Consider the following 21450-nt stretch of genomic DNA (forward strand, 5'->3'; position numbering starts at 1 on the left):
CACAGAGGCACAGAGACTGGGGCTGCTTGCTTGTCTTGCCACCTCAAACTTCAAACGTAGCTTGGGTGGTCCGTGCATGGGGCCTCTAGCACCCCTGCTCTGAAAATGCGAACGTCTGCAGATAGCTCGCAGGCAGAAAGAGCTACCCCGGAAAGCTGTTGCTGAGCCTCATCTGCCCATGGCACTGCTCGCACAGAGGCACAGAGACTGAGGTTGCTTGAATGTCTTGCCATTACAAAATTCAAACGTAAATTGGCATTCCGTGGAGGGTGCCTCTGGCAGCCCTTCTCTGAAAATGCGAACGTCTGCAGATAGCTCGCAAGCAGAAAGAGCTAGCCTGGAAAGCTGTTGCTCATCCTCATCTGCCCATGGCACTGCTCACACAGAGGCACAGAGACTGGGCTGCTTGCTTGTCTTGCCACCTCAAACTTCAAATGTAACTTTTGGGGTCCGCGCAGAGGGCCTTCCGGCAGCTCTGCTCTGGAAATGCGAATGTCTGCATATAGATCGCAGGAAGAAAGAGCTAGATTGGAAAGCTGTTGCTCAGACTCATCTGCCCATGGCACTGCTCGCACAGAGGCACAGAGACTGGGGCTACTTGTTTGTCTTGCGACCTCAAACTTCAAACTTAAGTTTGGGATTCCGTGGAGGGTGCCTCCGGCAGCCCTGCTGCAAAAATGCAAACGTCTGTAGATAGCTCGCAGCCAGAAAGAGCTAGCCTGGAAAACTGTTGCTCAGCCTCATCTGCCCATGGCACTGCTCCCACAGAGGCACAGAGACTGGGGCTGCTTGCTTGTCTTGCCACCTCAAACTTCAAACTTATGTTTGGTATTCCGTGGAGGGTGCCTCCGGCAGCCCTGCTGCGAAAATGCGAACGTCTGCAGATAGATCGCAGGCAGAAAGAGCTAGCCCGGAAAACTGTTGCTCAGCCTCATCTGCCCATGGCATTGCTCACACAGAGGCACAGAGACTGGGGCTGCTTGCTTGTCCTGCCCCCTCAAACTTCAAACGTATTTTTAGGGGTCCGTGCCGGGCACATTCAGCAGTCCTGCTCCGAAAATGCGAACGTCTGCAGATAGCTCGCAGCCAGAAAGAGCTAGCCTGGAAAGCTGTTGCTCAGCCTCATCTGCCCATGGCACTGCTCGCACAGAGGCACAGAGACTGGGGCTGCTTGCTTTTCTTGCCCCCTTAAAATTCAAACGTATATTAGGTGAACCGTGCCGTGTGCCTCTGGCAGCCCTGCTCCGTAAATGCGAACGTCTGCAGATAGCTCGCAGCCAGAAAGAGCTAGCCTGGAAAGCTGTTGCTCAGCCTCATCTGCGAATATCACTGCTCGCACAGAGGCACAGAGACTGGGGCTGCTTGCTTGTCTTGCCACCTCAAACTTGAAACGTACCTCAGATGGTTTGTGACGTGCGCATCTGGCAGCCCTGCTCTGAAAATGCGAACGTCTGCAGATAGCTCGCAGCCAGAAAGAGCTAGCCTGGAAAGCTGTTGCTCATCCTCATCTGCCCATGGCACTGCTCGCACAGAGGCACAGAGAATGGGGCTGCTTGCTTGTCTTGCCCCCGCAAACTTCAAACGTATCTTTGGGTGTCCATGCAGGGGCCTACGCAGCCCTGCTCAGAAAATGTGAATGTCTGCAGATAGCTCGCAGCCAGAAAGAGCTAGCCTGGAAAGCTGTTGCTCAGCCTCATCTGCCCATGGCACTGCTTGCACAGAGGCACAGAGACTGGTGACTGCTTGCTTGTCTTGCCACCTCGAACTTCAAAACTGTATGTGGAGGTCCATGCCGGGCGACTCTGGCAGCCCTGCTCTGAAAATGCGAACGTCTGCAGATAGCTCGCAGCCAGAAAGAGCTAGCCTGGAAAGCTGTTGCTCAGCCTCATCTGCCCATGGCACTGCTCGCACAGAGGCACAGAGACTGGGGCTGCTTGCTTGTCTTGCCACCTCAAACTTCAAAAGTATCTTAGGTGGACCGTGATGTAAGATTCCGGCAGCCCTGCTCTGAAAATGCGAACGTCTGCAGATAGCTGGCAGCCAGAAAGTGCTAGCCTGGAAAGCTCTTGCTCAGCCTCATCTGCTCATGGCACTGCTCGCACAGAGGAACAGAGACTGGGGCTGCTTGCTTGTCTTGCCTCCTCACACTTCAAACGTAGTTTTGGGTGTCCATGCAGGGGCCTACGCAGCCCTGCTCTGAAAATGCGAACGTCTGTAGATAGCTCGCAGCCAGAAAGAGCTAGCCTGGAAAGCTGTTGCTCAGCCTCATCTGCCCACGGCACTGCTCGCACAGAGGCACAGAGACTGGGGCTGCTTGCTTGTCTTGCCACCTTAAACTTCAAACGTAGCTTAGGTGGTCCGTGCATGGGGCCTCTAGCACCCCTACTCTGAAAATGCGAACATCTGCAGATTGCTCGCAGCCAGAAAGAGCTAGCCTGGAAAGCTGTTCCTCAGCCTCATCTGCCCATGGCACTGCTCGCACAGAGGCACAGAGACTGGGGCTGCTTGCTTTTCTTGCTCCCTCAAAATTCAAACGTATATTAGGTGGACCGTGCCGTGCGCCTCTGGCAGCCCTGCTCCGAATATGCGAACGTCTGCAGATAGATCGCAGGCAGAAAGAGTTAGCCCTGAAAACTGTTGCTCAGCCTCATCTGCCCATGGCACTGCTCACACAGAGGCACAGAGACTGGGGCTGCTTGCTTGTCTTGCCACCTTAAACTTCAAACTTAGCTTAGGTGGTCCGTGCATGGGGCCTCTAGCCAACCTGCTCTGAAAATGCGAACATCTGCAGATTGCTCGCAGCCAGAAACAGCTAGCCTGGAAAGCTGTTGCTCAGACTCATCTGCCCATGGCACTGCTTGCACAGAGGCACAGAGACTGGGGCTGCTTGCTTGTCTTGCCACCTCAAAATTCAAACGTAAATTGGGATTCCGTGGAGTGTGCCTCCGGAAGCCCTGCTCCGAAAATGCGAAAATCTGCAGATATTTCGCAGCCAGAAAGAGCTAGCCTGGAAAGCTGTTGCTCAGCCTCATCTGCCCATGGCACTGCTCGCACAGAGGCACAGAGACTGGGGCTGCTTGCTTGTCTTGCCCCCTCACACTTCAAACGTAGCTTAGGTGGTCCGTGCCTGGCGCCTCCTGCAGCACTGCTTCCAAAACGCGAACGTCTGCAGATAACTGGCAGCCAGAAAGAGCTAGCCTGGAAAGCTGTTGCTCAGCCTCATCTGCCCATGGCACTGCTCGCACAGAGGCACAGAGACTGGGGCGGCTTGCTTGTCTTGCCCACTCAAACTTCAAACGTAACTTTGGGTGTCCATGCGGGGGCTTACACAGCCCTGCTCTGAAAAAGCGAACGTCTGCAGATTGCTCGCAGCCAGAAAGAGCTAGCCTGGAAAGCTGTTGCTCAGCCTCATCTGCCCATGGCACTGCTCGCACAGAGGCACAGAGACTGGTGACTGCTTGCTTGTCTTGCCACCTCGAACTTCAAAACTGTATGTGGAGGTCCGTGCCGGGCGACTCTGGCAGCCCTGCTCTGAAAATGCGAACGTCTGCAGATAGCTCGCAGGCAGAAAGAGCTAGCCTGGAAAGCTGTTGCTCAGCCTCATCTGCCCATGGCACTGCTCGCACAGAGGCACAGAGACTGGGGCTGCTTGCTTGTCTTGCAACCTCAAACTTCAAATGTATCTTAGGTGGTCCGTACCGCGCGTCTCCGGTAGCCCTGCTCTGAAAATGTGAACGTCTGCAGATTGCTCACAGCCAGAAATAGCTAGCCTGGAAAGCTGTTGCTCAGCCTCATCTGCCCAGGGCACTGCTCACACAGAGGCACAGAGATTGGGGCTCCTTGCTTGTCTTGCCCCCCCAAATTTCAAAAGTGTCTTTAGGGGTCCGTATCGGGCACATTCAGCACTCCTGCTCCGAACATGCGAACGTCTGCAGATAGCTCGCAGCCAGAAAGAGCGAGCTTGGAAAGCTGTTGCTCAGCCTCATCTGCCATGGCACTGCTCACACAGAGGCACAGAGACTGGTGACTGCTTGCTTGTCTTGCCACCTCGAACTTCAAAACTGTATGTGGAGGTCCGTGCCGGGCGACTCTGGCAGCCCTGCTCTGAAAATGCGAACGTATGCAGATAGCTCGCAGCCAGAAAGAACTAGCCGGAAAGCTCTTGCTCAGCCTCATCTGCCATGGCACTGCTCACACAGAGGCACAGAGACTGGGGCTACTTGCTTGTCTTGCCACCTCAAAATTCAAACGAATCTTAGGTGGACCGTGCAGGGAGCTTCCGGCATCCCTGATTCGAATATGCGAAAGTCTGCAGATAGCCCGCAGCCAGAAAGAGCTAGCCTGGAAAGCTGTTGCTCAGCCTCATCTGCCCATGGCACTGCTCGCACAGAGGCACAGAGACTGGGGCTGCTTGCTTTTCTTGCTCCCTCAAAATTCAAACGTATATTAGGTGGACCGTGCCGTGCGCCTCTGGCAGCCCTGCTCCTAATATGCGAACGTCTGCAGATAGATCGCAGGCAGAAAGAGTTAGCCCTGAAAACTGTTGCTCAGCCTCATCTGCCCATGGCACTGCTCACACAGAGGCACAGAGACTGGGGCTGCTTGCTTGTCTTGCCACCTTAAACTTCAAACGTAGCTTAGGTGGTCCGTGCATGGGGCCTCTAGCCAACCTGCTCTGAAAATGCGAACATCTGCAGATTGCTCGCAGCCAGAAACAGCTAGCCTGGAAAGCTGTTGCTCAGACTCATCTGCCCATGGCACTGCTTGCACAGAGGCACAGAGACTGGGGCTGCTTGCTTGTCTTGCCACCTCAAAATTCAAACGTAAATTGGGATTCCGTGGAGTGTGCCTCCGGCAGCCCTGCTCCGAAAATGCGAAAATCTGCAGATATTTCGCAGCCAGAAAGAGCTAGCCTGGAAAGCTGTTGCTCAGCCTCATCTGCCCATGGCACTGCTCGCACAGAGGCACAGAGACTGGGGCTGCTTGCTTGTCTTGCCCCCTCACACTTCAAACGTAGCTTAGGTGGTCCGTGCCTGGCGCCTCCTGCAGCACTGCTTCCAAAACGCGAACGTCTGCAGATAACTGGCAGCCAGAAAGAGCTAGCCTGGAAAGCTGTTGCTCAGCCTCATCTGCCCATGGCACTGCTCGCACAGAGGCACAGAGACTGGGGCGGCTTGCTTGTCTTGCCCACTCAAACTTCAAACGTAACTTTGGGTGTCCATGCGGGGGCCTACACAGCCCTGCTCTGAAAAAGCGAACGTCTGCAGATTGCTCGCAGCCAGAAAGAGCTAGCCTGGAAAGCTGTTGCTCAGCCTCATCTGCCCATGGCACTGCTCGCACAGAGGCACAGAGACTGGTGACTGCTTGCTTGTCTTGCCACCTCGAACTTCAAAACTGTATGTGGAGGTCCGTGCCGGGCGACTCTGGCAGCCCTGCTCTGAAAATGCGAACGTCTGCAGATAGCTCGCAGGCAGAAAGAGCTAGCCTGGAAAGCTGTTGCTCAGCCTCATCTGCCCATGGTACTGCTCGCACAGAGGCACAGAGACTGGGGCTGCTTGCTTGTCTTGCAACCTCAAACTTCAAATGTATCTTAGGTGGTCCGTACCGCGCGTCTCCGGTAGCCCTGCTCTGAAAATGTGAACGTCTGCAGATTGCTCGCAGCCAGAAATAGCTAGCCTGGAAAGCTGTTGCTCAGCCTCATCTGCCCATGGCACTGCTCACACAGAGGCACAGAGACTGGGGCTGCTTGCTTGTCTTGCCCCCCCAAATTTCAAAAGTGTCTTTAGGGGTCCGTATCGGGCACATTCAGCACTCCTGCTCCGAACATGCGAACGTCTGCAGATAGCTCGCAGCCAGAAAGAGCGAGCTTGGAAAACTGTTGCTCAGCCTCATCTGCCATGGCACTGCTCACACAGAGGCACAGAGACTGGTGACTGCTTGCTTGTCTTGCCACCTCGAACTTCAAAACTGTATGTGGAGGTCCGTGCCGGGCGACTCTGGCAGCCCTGCTCTGAAAATGCGAACGTCTGCAGATAGCTCGCAGCCAGAAAGAGCTAGCCTGGAAAGCTGTTGCTCAGCCTCATCTGCCCATGGCACTGCTCGCACAGAGGCACAGAGACTGGGGCTGCTTGCTTGTCTTGCCCCCTCACACTTCAAACGTAGCTTAGGTGGTCCGTGCATGGGGCCTCTAGCACCCCTGCTCTGAAAATGCGAACATCTGCAGATAGCTCGCAGCCGGAAAGAGCTAGCCTGGAAAGCTGTTGCTCAGCCTCACCTGCCCATGGTACTGCTCGCACAGAGGCACAGAGACTGGGGCTGCTTGCTTGTCTTGCCCCCTCAAACTTCAAAGGTATCTTGGGGTGTCCATGCAGGGGCCTACGCAGCCCTGCTCCGTAAATGCGAACGTCTGCAGATAGCTCGCAGCCAGTAAGATCTAGCCTGGAAAGCTGTTGCTCAGCCTCATCTGCCCATGGCACTGCTCGCACAGAGGCACAGAGACTGGGGCTGCTTGCTTGTACTGCCACCTAAAACTTCAAAAGTATCTTAGGTGGACCGTGGCGGAAGCTTCCGGCAGCCCTGCTCCGAAAATGCGAACGTCTGCAGATAGCTCTCAGCCAGAAAGAGCTGGCATGGAAAGCTGTTGGTCAGCCTCATCTGCCCATGACACTGCTCGCACAGAGGCACAGAGACTGGGGCTGCTTTCTTGTCTTACCCACTCAAACTTCAAACGTATCTTTGGGTGTCCATGCGGGGGCCTACACAGCCCTGCTCTGAAAATGCGAACGTCTGCAGATAGCTCGCAGGCAGAAAGAGCTAGCCTGGAAAGCTGTTGGTCAGCCTCATCTGCTCATGGCACTGCTCGCACAGAGGCACAGAGACTGGGGCTGCTTGCTTGTCTTGCCACCTTAAACTTCAAACGTATCTTTGGGTGTCCATGCAGGGGCCTACGCAGCCCTGCTCTGAAAATGCGAACGTCTGTAGATAGCTCGCAGCCAGAAAGAGCTAGCCTGGAAAGCTGTTGCTCAGCCTCATCTGCCCACGGCACTGCTCGCACAGAGGCACAGAGACTGGGGCTGCTTGCTTGTCTTGCCACCTTAAACTTCAAACGTAGCTTAGGTGGTCCGTGCATGGGGCCTCTAGCACCCCTGCTCTGAAAATGCGAACATCTGCAGATTGCTCGCAGCCAGAAATAGCTAGCCTGGAAAGCTGTTGCTCAGCCTCATCTGCCCATGGCACTTCTCGCACACAGGCACAGAGACTGGGGCTGCTTGCTTGTCTTGCCCCCACAAATTTCAAAAGTGTCTTTAGGGATCTGTGCCGGGCACATTCAGCACTCCTGCTCCGAACATGCGAACGTCTGCAGATAGCTCGCAGCCAGAAAGAGCGAGCTTGGAAAGCTGTTGCTCAGCCTCATCTGCCATGGCACTGCTCACACAGAGGCACAGAGACTGGGGCTACTTGCTTGTCTTGCCACCTCAAAATTCAAACGAATCTTAGGTGGACCGTGCAGGGAGCTTCCGGCATCCCTGATTCGAATATGCGAAAGTCTGCAGATAGCCCGCAGCCAGAAAGAGCTAGCCTGGAAAGCTGTTGCTCAGCCTCATCTGCCCATGGCACTGCTCGCACAGAGGCACAGAGACTGGGGCTGCTTGCTTTTCTTGCTCCCTCAAAATTCAAACGTATATTAGGTGGACCGTGCCGTGCGCCTCTGGCAGCCCTGCTCCGAATATGCGAACGTCTGCAGATAGATCGCAGGCAGAAAGAGTTAGCCCTGAAAACTGTTGCTCAGCCTCATCTGCCCATGGCACTGCTCACACAGAGGCACAGAGACTGGGGCTGCTTGCTTGTCTTGCCACCTTAAACTTCAAACGTAGCTTAGGTGGTCCGTGCATGGGGCCTCTAGCCAACCTGCTCTGAAAATGCGAACATCTGCAGATTGCTCGCAGCCAGAAACAGCTAGCCTGGAAAGCTGTTGCTCAGCCTCATCTGCCCATGGCACTGCTTGCACAGAGGCACAGAGACTGGGGCTGCTTGCTTGTCTTGCCACCTCAAAATTCAAACGTAAATTGGGATTCCGTGGAGTGTGCCTCCGGCAGCCCTGCTCCGAAAATGCGAAAATCTGCAGATATTTCGCAGCCAGAAAGAGCTAGCCTGGAAAGCTGTTGCTCAGCCTCATCTGCCCATGGCACTGCTCGCACAGAGGCACAGAGACTGGGGCTGCTTGCTTGTCTTGCCCCCTCACACTTCAAACGTAGCTTAGGTGGTCCGTGCCTGGCGCCTCCTGCAGCACTGCTTCCAAAACGCGAACGTCTGCAGATAACTGGCAGCCAGAAAGAGCTAGCCTGGAAAGCTGTTGCTCAGCCTCATCTGCCCATGGCACTGCTCGCACAGAGGCACAGAGACTGGGGCGGCTTGCTTGTCTTGCCCACTCAAACTTCAAACGTAACTTTGGGTGTCCATGCGGGGGCCTACACAGCCCTGCTCTGAAAAAGCGAACGTCTGCAGATTGCTCGCAGCCAGAAAGAGCTAGCCTGGAAAGCTGTTGCTCAGCCTCATCTGCCCATGGCACTGCTCGCACAGAGGCACAGAGACTGGTGACTGCTTGCTTGTCTTGCCACCTCGAACTTCAAAACTGTATGTGGAGGTCCGTGCCGGGCGACTCTGGCAGCCCTGCTCTGAAAATGCGAACGTCTGCAGATAGCTCGCAGGCAGAAAGAGCTAGCCTGGAAAGCTGTTGCTCAGCCTCATCTGCCCATGGCACTGCTCGCACAGAGGCACAGAGACTGGGGCTGCTTGCTTGTCTTGCAACCTCAAACTTCAAATGTATCTTAGGTGGTCCGTACCGCGCGTCTCCGGTAGCCCTGCTCTGAAAATGTGAACGTCTGCAGATTGCTCGCAGCCAGAAATAGCTAGCCTGGAAAGCTGTTGCTCAGCCTCATCTGCCCATGGCACTGCTCACACAGAGGCACAGAGACTGGGGCTGCTTGCTTGTATTGCCCCCCCAAATTTCAAAAGTGTCTTTAGGGGTCCGTATCGGGCACATTCAGCACTCCTGCTCCGAACATGCGAACGTCTGCAGATAGCTCGCAGCCAGAAAGAGCGAGCTTGGAAAACTGTTGCTCAGCCTCATCTGCCATGGCACTGCTCACACAGAGGCACAGAGACTGGTGACTGCTTGCTTGTCTTGCCACCTCGAACTTCAAAACTGTATGTGGAGGTCCGTGCCGGGCGACTCTGGCAGCCCTGCTCTGAAAATGCGAACGTCTGCAGATAGCTCGCAGCCAGAAAGAGCTAGCCTGGAAAGCTGTTGCTCAGCCTCATCTGCCCATGGCACTGCTCGCACAGAGGCACAGAGACTGGGGCTGCTTGCTTGTCTTGCCCCCTCACACTTCAAACGTAGTTTTGGGTATCCATGCAGGGGCCTACGCAGCCCTGCTCTGAAAATGCGGACGTCTGTAGATAGCTCGCAGCCAGAAAGAGCTAGCCTGGAAAGCTGTTGCTCAGCCTCATCTGCCCATGGCACTGCTCGCACAGAGGCACAGAGACTGGGGCTGCTTGCTTGTACTGCCACCTAAAACTTCAAAAGTATCTTAGGTGGACCGTGGCGGAAGCTTCCGGCAGCCCTGCTCCGAAAATGCGAACGTCTGCAGATAGCTCTCAGCCAGAAAGAGCTGGCATGGAAAGCTGTTGGTCAGCCTCATCTGCCCATGACACTGCTCGCACAGAGGCACAGAGACTGGGGCTGCTTTCTTCTCTTACCCACTCAAACTTCAAACGTATCTTTGGGTGTTCATGCGGGGGCCTACACAGCCCTGCTCTGAAAATGCGAACGTCTGCAGATAGCTCGCAGGCAGAAAGAGCTAGCCTGGAAAGCTGTTGGTCAGCCTCATCTGCTCATGGCACTGCTCGCACAGAGGCACAGAGACTGGGGCTGCTTGCTTGTCTTGCCACCTTAAACTTCAAACGTATCTTTGGGTGTCCATGCAGGGGCCTACGCAGCCCTGCTCTGAAAATGCGAACGTCTGTAGATAGCTCGCAGCCAGAAAGAGCTAGCCTGGAAAGCTGTTGCTCAGCCTCATCTGCCCACGGCACTGCTCGCACAGAGGCACAGAGACTGGGGCTGCTTGCTTGTCTTGCCACCTTAAACTTCAAACGTAGCTTAGGTGGTCCGTGCATGGGGCCTCTAGCACCCCTGCTCTGAAAATGCGAACATCTGCAGATTGCTCGCAGCCAGAAATAGCTAGCCTGGAAAGCTGTTGCTCAGCCTCATCTGCCCATGGCACTTCTCGCACACAGGCACAGAGACTGGGGCTGCTTGCTTGTCTTGCCCCCACAAATTTCAAAAGTGTCTTTAGGGATCTGTGCCGGGCACATTCAGCACTCCTGCTCCGAACATGCGAACGTCTGCAGATAGCTCGCAGCCAGAAAGAGCGAGCTTGGAAAGCTGTTGCTCAGCCTCATCTGCCATGGCACTGCTCACACAGAGGCACAGAGACTGGGGCTACTTGCTTGTCTTGCCACCTCAAAATTCAAACGAATATTAGGTGGACCGTGCAGGGAGCTTCCGGCATCCCTGATTCGAATATGCGAAAGTCTGCAGATAGCCCGCAGCCAGAAAGAGCTAGCCTGGAAAGCTGTTGCTCAGCCTCATCTGCCCATGGCACTGCTCGCACAGAGGCACAGAGACTGGGGCTGCTTGCTTTTCTTGCTCCCTCAAAATTCAAACGTATATTAGGTGGACCGTGCCGTGCGCCTCTGGCAGCCCTGCTCCGAATATGCGAACGTCTGCAGATAGATCGCAGGCAGAAAGAGTTAGCCCTGAAAACTGTTGCTCAGCCTCATCTGCCCATGGCACTGCTCACACAGAGGCACAGAGACTGGGGCTGCTTGCTTGTCTTGCCACCTTAAACTTCAAACTTAGCTTAGGTGGTCCGTGCATGGGGCCTCTAGCCAACCTGCTCTGAAAATGCGAACATCTGCAGATTGCTCGCAGCCAGAAACAGCTAGCCTGGAAAGCTGTTGCTCAGACTCATCTGCCCATGGCACTGCTTGCACAGAGGCACAGAGACTGGGGCTGCTTGCTTGTCTTGCCACCTCAAAATTCAAACGTAAATTGGGATTCCGTGGAGTGTGCCTCCGGCAGCCCTGCTCCGAAAATGCGAAAATCTGCAGATATTTCGCAGCCAGAAAGAGCTAGCCTGGAAAGCTGTTGCTCAGCCTCATCTGCCCATGGCACTGCTCGCACAGAGGCACAGAGACTGGGGCTGCTTGCTTGTCTTGCACCCTCAAAATTCAAACGTAGCTTAGGTGGTCCGTGCCTGGCGCCTCCTGCAGCACTGCTTCCAAAACGCGAACGTCTGCAGATAACTGGCAGCCAGAAAGAGCTAGCCTGGAAAGCTGTTGCTCAGCCTCATCTGCCCATGGCACTGCTCGCACAGAGGCACAGAGACTGGGGCGGCTTGCTTGTCTTGCCCACTCAAACTTCAAACGTAACTTTGGGTGTCCATGCGGGGGCCTACACAGCCCTGCTCTGAAAAAGCGAACGTCTGCAGATTGCTCGCAGCCAGAAAGAGCTAGCCTGGAAAGCTGTTGCTCAGCCTCATCTGCCCATGGCACTGCTTGCACAGAGGCACAGAGACTGGTGACTGCTTGCTTGTCTTGCCACCTCGAACTTCAAAACTGTATGTGGAGGTCTGTGCCGGGCGACTCTGGCAGCCCTGCTCTGAAAATGCGAACGTCTGCAGATAGCTCGCAGGCAGAAAGAGCTAGCCTGGAAAGCTGTTGCTCAGCCTCATCTGCCCATGGCACTGCTCGCACAGAGGCACAGAGACTGGGGCTGCTTGCTTGTCTTGCAACCTCAAACTTCAAATGTATCTTAGGTGGTCCGTACCGCGCATCTCCGGTAGCCCTGCTCTGAAAATGTGAACGTCTGCAGATTGCTCGCAGCCAGAAAGAGCTATCCTGGAAAGCTGTTGCTCAGCCTCATCTGCCCATGGCACTGCTCACACAGAGGCACAGAGACTGGGGCTGCTTGCTTGTCTTGCCCCCCCAAATTTCAAAAGTGTCTTTAGGGGTCCGTGTCGGGCACATTCAGCACTCCTGCTCCGAACATGCGAACGTCTGCAGATAGCTCGCAGCCAGAAAGAGCGAGCTTGGAAAGCTGTTGCTCAGCCTCTTCTGCCATGGCACTGCTCACACAGAGGCACAGAGACTGGTGACTGCTTGCTTGTCTTGCCACCTCGAACTTCAAAACTGTATGTGGAGGTCCGTGCCGGGCGACTCTGGCAGCCCTGCTCTGAAAATGCGAACGTCTGCAGATAGCTCGCAGCCAGAAAGAGCTAGCCTGGAAAGCTCTTGCTCAGCCTCATCTGCCCATGGCACTGCTCGCACAGAGGCACAGAGACTGGGGCTGCTTGCTTGTCTTGCCCCCTCACACTTCAAACGTAGTTTTGGGTATCCATGCAGGGGCCTACGCAGCCCTGCTCTGAAAATGCGGACGTCTGTAGATAGCTCGCAGCCAGAAACAGCTAGCCTGGAAAGCTGTTGCTCAGACTCATCTGCCCACGGCACTGCTCGCACAGAGGCACAGAGATTGGGGCTGCTCGCTTGTCTTGCCACCTTAAACTTCAAACGTAGCTTAGGTGGTCCGTGCATGGGGCCTCTAGCACCCCTGCTCTGAAAATGCGAACATCTGCAGATAGCTCGCAGCCGGAAAGAGCTAGCCTGGAAAGCTGTTGCTCAGCCTCATCTGCCCATGGTACTGCTCGCACAGAGGCACAGAGACTGGGGCTGCTTGCTTGTCTTGCCCCCTCAAACTTCAAAGGTATCTTGGGGTGTCCATGCAGGGGCCTACGCAGCCCTGCTCCGTAAATGCGAACGTCTGCAGATAGCTCGCAGCCAGAAAGATCTAGCCAGGAAAGCTGTTGCTCAGCCTCATCTGCCCATGGCACTGCTCGCACAGAGGCACAGAGACTGGGGCTGCTTGCTTGTACTGCCACCTAAAACTTCAAAAGTATCTTAGGTGGACCGTGGCGGAAGCTTCCGGCAGCCCTGCTCCGAAAATGTGAACGTCTGCAGATAGCTCTCAGCCAGAAAGAGCTGGCATGGAAAGCTGTTGGTCAGCCTCATCTGCCCATGACACTGCTCGCACAGAGGCACAGAGACTGGGGCTGCTTGCTTGTCTTGCAACCTCAAACTTCAAATGTATCTTAGGTGGTCCGTACCGGGCGTCTCCGGTAGCCCTGCTCTGAAAATGTGAACGTCTGCAGATAGCTCGCAGGCAGAAAGAGCTAGCCTGGAAAGCTGTTGCTCAGCCTCATCTGCACATGGCACTGCTCGCACAGAGGCACAGAGACTGGGGCTGCTTTCTTGTCTTGCCCACTCAAACTTCAAACGTATCTTTGAGTGTCCATGCAGGGGCCTACACAGTCCTGCTCCGAACATGCGAACGTCTGCAGATAGCTAGCAGCCAGAAAGAGCGAGCTTGGAAAGCTGTTGCTCAGCCTCATCTGCCCATGGCACTGCTCGCACAGAGGCACAGAGACTGAGGCTGCTTGCTTTTCTTGCCCCCTCAAAATTCAAACGTATATTAGGTGGACCGTGCCGTGCGCCTCTGGCAGCCCTGCTCCGAAAATGCGAACGTCTGCAGATAGATCGCAGGCAGAAAGAGCTAGCCCGGAAAACTGTTGCTCAGCCTCATCTGCCCATGGCACTGCTCACACAGAGGCACAGACACTGGCGCTGCTTGCTTGTACTGCCCTCTCAAACTTCAAACGTATTTTTAGGGGTCCGTGCCGGGCACATTCAGCAGTCCTGCCCGAAAATCCGAACGTCTGCAGATAGCTCGCAGCCAGACAGATCTAGCCGGGAAAGCTGTTGCTCAGCCTCATCTGCGAATATCACTGCTCACACAGAGGCACAGAGACTGGGGCTGCTTGCTTGTCTTGCACCCTCAAAATTCAAACGTATATTAGGTGGACCGTCCCGTGCGCCTCTGGCAGCCCTGCTCCGAAAATGAGAACGTCTGCAGATAGATCGCAGCCAGAAAGAGCTAGCCTGGAAAGCTGTTGCTCAGCCTCATCTGCCCATGGCACTGCTCGCACAGAGGCACAGAGACTGGGGCTGCTTGCTTGTCTTGCCACCTTAAACTTCAAACGTAGCTTAGGTGGTCCCTGCATGGGGCCTCTAGCACCCCTGCTCTGAAAATGCGAACATCAGCAGATTGCTCACAGCCAGAAACAGCTAGCCTGGAAAGCTGTTGCTCAGACTCATCTGCCCATGGCACTGCTTGCACAGAGGCACAGAGACTGGGGCTGCTTGCTTGTTTTGCCCCCTCAAACTCCAAACGTATCTTTGTGTATCCATGCGGGGGCCTACACAGCCGTGCTCTGAAAAGGCGAACGTCTGCAGATAGCTCGCAGCCAGAAAGAGCTAGCCTGGAAAGCTCTTGCTCAGCCTCATCTGCCCATGGCACTGCTCGCACAGAGGCACAGAGACTGGGGCTGCTTGCTTGTCTTGCCCCCTCACACTTCAAACGTAGTTTTGGGTATCCATGCAGGGGCCTACGCAGCCCTGCTCTGAAAATGCGGACGTCTGTAGATAGCTCGCAGCCAGAAACAGCTAGCCTGGAAAGCTGTTGCTCAGACTCATCTGCCCACGGCACTGCTCGCACAGAGGCACAGAGATTGGGGCTGCTCGCTTGTCTTGCCACCTTAAACTTCAAACGTAGCTTAGGTGGTCCGTGCATGGGGCCTCTAGCACCCCTGCGCTGAAAATGCGAACATCTGCAGATAGCTCGCAGCCGGAAAGAGCTAGCCTGGAAAGCTGTTGCTCAGCCTCATCTGCCCATGGTACTGCTCGCACAGAGGCACAGAGACTGGGGCTGCTTGCTTGTCTTGCCCCCTCAAACTTCAAAGGTATCTTGGGGTGTCCATGCAGGGGCCTACGCAGCCCTGCTCCGTAAATGCGAACGTCTGCAGATAGCTCGCAGCCAGAAAGATCTAGCCTGGAAAGCTGTTGCTCAGCCTCATCTGCCCATGGCACTGCTCGCACAGAGGCACAGAGACTGGGGCTGCTTGCTTGTACTGCCACCTAAAACTTCAAAAGTATCTTAGGTGGACCGTGGCGGAAGCTTCCGGCAGCCCTGCTCCGAAAATGTGAACGTCTGCAGATAGCTCTCAGCCAGAAAGAGCTGGCATGGAAAGCTGTTGGTCAGCCTCATCTGCCCATGACACTGCTCGCACAGAGGCACAGAGACTGGGGCTGCTTGCTTGTCTTGCAACCTCAAACTTCAAATGTATCTTAGGTGGTCCGTACCGGGCGTCTCCGGTAGCCCTGCTCTGAAAATGTGAACGTCTGCAGATAGCTCGCAGGCAGAAAGAGCTAGCCTGGAAAGCTGTTGCTCAGCCTCATCTGCACATGGCACTGCTCGCACAGAGGCACAGAGACTGGGGCTGCTTTCTTGTCTTGCCCACTCAAACTTCAAACGTATCTTTGAGTGTCCATGCGGGGGCCTACACAGTCCTGCTCCGAACATGCGAACGTCTGCAGATAGCTAGCAGCCAGAAAGAGCGAGCTTGGAAAGCTGTTGCTCAGCCTCATCTGCCCATGGCACTGCTCGCACAGAGGCACAGAGACTGAGGCTGCTTGCTTTTCTTGCCCCCTCAAAATTAAAACGTATATTAGGTGGACCGTGCCGTGCGCCTCTGGCAGCCCTGCTCCGAATATGCGAACGTCTGCAGATAGATCGCAGGCAGAAAGAGCTAGCCCGGAAAACTGTTGCTCAGCCTCATCTGCCCATGGCACTGCTCACACAGAGGCACAGACACTGGCGCTGCTTGCTTGTACTGCCCTCTCAAACTTCAAACGTATTTTTAGGGGTCCGTGCCGGGCACATTCAGCAGTCCTGCCCGAAAATCCGAACGTCTGCAGATAGCTCGCAGCCAGACAGATCTAGCCGGGAAAGCTGTTGCTCAGCCTCATCTGCGAATATCACTGCTCGCACAGAGGCACAGAGACTGGGGCTGCTTGCTTGTCTTGCCACCTTAAACTTCAAACGTAGCTTAGGTGGTCCGTGCATGGGGCCTCTAGCACCCCTGCTCTGAAAATGCGAACATCAGCAGATTGCTCACAGCCAGAAACAGCTAGCCTGGAAAGCTGTTGCTCAGACTCATCTGCCCATGGCACTGCTTGCACAGAGGCACAGAGACTGGGGCTGCTTGCTTGTTTTGCCCCCTCAAACTCCAAACGTATCTTTGTGTATCCATGCGGGGGCCTACACAGCCGTGCTCTGAAAAGGCGAACGTCTGCAGATAACTGGCAGCCAGAAAGATCTAGCCTGGAAAGCTGTTGCTCAGCCTCATCTGCCCATGGCACTGCTCGCACAGAGGCACACAGACTGGTGACTGCTTGCTTGTCTTGCCCCTCAAACTTCAAAACTGTATCTGGTGGTCCGTGCCGGGCGACTCTCGCAGCCCTGCTCTGAAAATTTGAATGTCTGCAGATAGCTCGCAGCCAGAAATAGCTAGCCTGGAAAGCTGTTGCTCAGCCTCATCTGCCCATGGCACTGCTCGCACAGAGGCACAGAGACTGGGGCTGCTTGCTTTTCTTGCCCCCTCAAAATTACAAACGTATATTAGGTGGACCGTGCCGTGCGCCTCTGGCAGCCCTGCTCCGAAAATGCGAACGTCTGCAGATAGATCGCAGGCAGAAAGAGCTAGCCTGGAAAACTGTTGCTCAGCCTCATCTGCCCATGGCACTGCTCAAACAGAGGCACAGAGACTGGCGCTGCTTGCTTGTACTGCCCCCTCAAACTTCAAACGTATTTTTAGGGGTACGTGCTGGGCATATTCAGCAGTCCTGCTCCGAAAATGCGAACGTCTGCAGATAGCTCGCAGCCAGAAAGAGCTAGCCTGGAAAGCTGTTGCTCAGACTCATCTGCGAATATCACTGGTCGCACAGAGGCACAGAGAATGGGGCTGCTTGCTTGTCTTGCCCCCGCAAACTTCAAACGTATCTTTGGGTGTCCATGCAGGGCCTACACAGACCTGCTCAGAAAATGCGAATGTCTGCAGATAGCTCGCAGGCAGAAAGAGCTAGCCTGGAAAGCTGTTGCTCAGCCTCATCTGCCCATGGCACTGCTTGCACAGAGGCACAGAGACTGGTGACTGCTTGCTTGTCTTGCCACCTCGAACTTCAAAACTGTATGTGGAGGTCCGTGCCGGGCGACTCTGGCAGCCCTGCTCTGAAAATGCGAACGTCTGCAGATAGCTCGCAGCCAGAAAAAGCTAGCCTGGAAAGCTGTTGCTCAGCCTCATCTGCCCATGGCACTGCTCGCACAGAGGCACAGAGACTGGGGCTGCTTGCTTGTCTTGCCCCCTCACACTTCAAACGTAGTTTTGGGTGTCCATGCAGGGGCCTACGCAGCCCTGCTCTGAAAATGCGAACGTCTGCAGATAGCTCGCAGGCAGAAAGAGCTAGCCTGGAAAGCTGTTGCTCAGCCTCATCTGCCCATGGCACTGCTTGCACAGAGGCACAGAGACTGGTGACTGCTTGCTTGTCTTGCCACCTCGAACTTCAAAACTGTATGTGGAGGTCCGTGCCGGGCGACTCTGGCAGCCCTGCTCTGAAAATGCGAACGTCTGCAGATAGCTCGCAGCCGGAAAGAGCTAGCCTGGAAAGCTGTTGCTCAGCCTCATCTGCCCATGGCACTGCTCGCACAGAGGCACAGGGACTGGGGCTGCTTGCTTGTCTTGCAACCTCAAACTTCAAATGTATCTTACGTGGTCCGTACCGGGCTTCTCCGGTAGCCCTGCTCTGAAAATGTGAACGTCTGCAGATTGCTCGCAGCCAGAAATAGCTAGCCTGGAAAGCTGTTGCTCAGCCTCATCTGCCCATGGCACTGATCGCACACAGGCACAGAGACTGGGGCTGCTTGCTTGTCTTGCCCCCCCAAATTTCAAAAGTGTCTTTAGGTGTCCGTGCCGGGCACATTCAGCACTCCTGCTCCGAACATGCGAACGTCTGCAGATAGCTCGCAGCCAGAAAGAGCGAGCTTGGAAAGCTGTTGCTCAGCCTCATCTGCCATGGCACTGCTCACACAGAGGCACAGAGACTGGTGACCGCTTGCTTGTCTTGCCCCTCAAACTTCAAAAATGTATCTGGTGGTCCGTGCCGGGCGACTCTGGCAGCCCTGCTCTGAAAATTTGAATGTCTGCAGATAGCTCGCAGCCAGAAATAGCTAGCCTGGAAAGCTGTTGCTCAGCCTCATCTGCCCATGGCACTGCTCGCACAGAGGCACAGAGACTGGGGCTGCTTGCTTGTCTTGCCACCTTAAACTTCAAACTTAGCTTAGGTGGTCCGTGGATGGGGCCTCTAGCACCCCTGCTCTGAAAATGCGAACATCTGCAGATTGCTCGCAGCCAGAAACAGCTAGCCTGGAAAGCTGTTGCTCAGACTCATCTGCCCATGGCACTGCTCGCACAGAGGCACAGAGACTGGGGCTGCTTGCTTGTCTTGCCACCTCAAAATTCAAACGTAAATTGGGATTCCGTGGAGTGTGCCTCCGGCAGCCCTGCTCCGAAAATGCGAAAATCTGCAGATATTTCGCAGCCAGAAAGAGCTAGCCTGGAAAGTTGTTGCTCAGCCTCATCTGCCCATGGCACTGCTCGCACAAAGGCACAGAGACTGGGGCTGCTTGCTTGTCTTGCCCACTCAAACTTCAAACGTAGCTTAGGTGGTCCGTGCCTGGCGCCTCCTGCAGCACTGCTCCCAAAATGCGAACGTCTGCAGATAACTGGCAGCCAGAAAGAGCTAGCCTGGAAAGCTGTTGCTCAGCCTCATCTGCCCATGGCACTGCTCGCACAGAGGCACAGAGACTGGGGCTGCTTGCTTGTCTTGCCCACTCAATCTCCAAACGTATCTTTGGGTGTCCATGCGGGGGCCTACACAGCCCTGCTCCGAAAATGCGAACGTCTGCAGATTGCTCGCAGCCAGAAAGAACTAGCCTGGAAAGCTGTTGCTCAGCCTCATCTGCCCATGGCACTGCTCGCACAGAGGCACAGAGACTGGTGACTGCTTGCTTGTCTTGCCACCTCGAACTTCAAAACTGTATGTGGAGGTCCGTGTCGGGCGACTCTGGCAGCCCTGCTCTGAAAATTTGAATGTCTGCAGATAGCTCGCAGCCAGAAATAGCTAGCCTGGAAAGCTGTTGCTCAACCTCATCTGCCCATGGCACTGCTCGCACAGAGGCACAGAGACTGGGGCTGCTTGCTTTTCTTGCCCCCTCAAAATTCAAACGTATATTAGGTGGACCGTGCCGTGCGCCTCTGGCAGCCCTGCTCCGAAAATGCGAACGTCTGCAGATAGATCGCAGGCAGAAAGAGCTAGCCCGGAAAACTGTTGCTCAGCCTCATCTGCCCATGGCACTGCTCACACAGAGGCACAGAGACTGGGGCTGTTGCTTGTCTTGCCACCTCAAAATTCAAACGAATCTTAGGTGGACCGTGCAGGGAGCTTCCGGCAGCCCTGATTCGAATATGCGAATGTCTGCAGATAGCTCGCAGACAGAAAGAGCTAGCCCGGAAAACTGTTGCTCAGCCTCATCTGCCCATGGCATTGCTCACACAGAGGCACAGAGACTGGGGCTGCTTGCTTGTCCTGCCCCCTCAAACTTCAAACATATTTTTAGGGGTCCGTGCCGGGCACATTCAGCAGTCCTGCTCCGAAATTGCGAACGTCTGCAGATAGCTCGCAGCCAGAAAGAGCTAGCCTGGAAAGCTGTTGCTCAGCCTCATCTGCCCATGGCACTGCTCGCACAGAGGCACAGAGACTGGGGCTGCTTGCTTTTCTTGCCCCCTCAAAATTCAAACGTATATTAGGTGGACCGTGCCGTGTGCCTCTGGCAGCCCTGCTCTGAAAATGAGAAAGTCTGCAGATAGCTCGCAGCCAGAAAGAGCTAGCCTGGAAAGCTGTTGCTCAGCCTCATCTGCGAATATCACTGCTCGCACAGAGGCACAGAGACTGGGGCTGCTTGCTTGTCTTGCCACCTCAAACTTGAAACGTACCTCAGATGGTTTGTGACGTGCGCATCTGGCAGCCCTGTTCTGAAAATGCGAACGTCTGCAGATAGCTCGCAGCCAGAAAGAGCTAGCCTGGAAAGCTGTTGCTCAGCCTCATCTGCCCATGGACCTGCTCGCACAGAGGCACAGAGACTGGGGCTGCTTGCTTGTCTTGCCCCCGCAAACTTCAAACGTATCTTTGGGTGTCCATGCAGGGGCCTACGCAGCACTGCTCTGAAAATGCGAACGTCTGCAGATAGCTCGCAGCCAGAAAGAGCTAGCCTGGAAAGCTGTTGCTCAGCCTCATCTGCCCATGGTACTGCTCGCACAGAGGCACAGAGACTGGGGCTGCTTGCTTGTCTTGCCACCTCAAACTTCAAAAGTATCTTAGGTGGACCGTGATGTAAGCTTCCGGCAGCACTGCTCTGAAAATGCGAACGTCTGCAGATAGCTCGCAGCCAGAAAGAGCGAGCTTGGAAAGCTGTTGCTCAGCCTCATCTGCCCATGGCACTGCTCGCACAGAGGCACAGAGACTGGGGCTGCTTGCTTGTCTTGCCCTCTCACACTTCAAACGTAGTTTTGGGTGTCCATGCAGGGCCTACGCAGCCCTGCTCTGAAAATGCGAACGTCTGCAGATAGCTCGCAGCCAGAAAGAGCTAACCTGGAAAGCTGTTGCTCAGCCTCATCTGCCCATGGCACTGCTCGCACAGAGGCACAGAGACTGGGGCTGCTTGCTTGTCTTGCCACCTTAAACTTCAAACGTAGCTTAGGTGGTCCATGCATGGGGCCTCTAGCACCCCTGCTCTGAAAATGCGAACATCTGCAGATAGCTCGCAGCCAGAAACAGCTAGCCTGGAAAGCTGTTGCTCAGCCTCATCTGCCCATGGCACTGCTCGCACAGAGGCACAGAGACTGGGGCTGTTTGCTTGTCTTGCCCCCTCACACTTCAAACTTAAGTTTGGTATTCCGTGGAGGGTGCCTCCGGCAGCCCTGCTCTGAAAATGCGAACGTCTGCAGATAGCTCGCAGCCAGAAAGAGCTAGCCTGGAAAGCTGTTGCTCAGCCTCATCTGCCCATGGCACTGCTCACACAGAGGCACAGAGACTGGGGCTGCTTGCTTGTCTTGCCACCTCAAACTTCAAACTTAAGTTTGGTATTCCGTGGAGGGTGCCTCCGGCAGCCCTGCTCTGAAAATGCGAACGTCTGCAGATAGCTCGCAGCCAGAAAGAGCTAGCCTGGAAAGCTGTTGCTCAGCCTCATCTGCCCATGTCACTGCTCACACAGAGGCACAGAGACTGGGGCTGCTTGCTTGTCTTGCCACCTCAAACTTCAAACTTAAGTTTGGTATTCCGTGGAGGGTGCCTCCGGCAGCCCTGCTCTGAAAATGCGAACGT

This window comes from Opisthocomus hoazin, chromosome 15, assembly GCF_030867145.1.
Source record: "Opisthocomus hoazin isolate bOpiHoa1 chromosome 15, bOpiHoa1.hap1, whole genome shotgun sequence".
NCBI lineage: Eukaryota > Metazoa > Chordata > Aves > Opisthocomiformes > Opisthocomidae > Opisthocomus > Opisthocomus hoazin.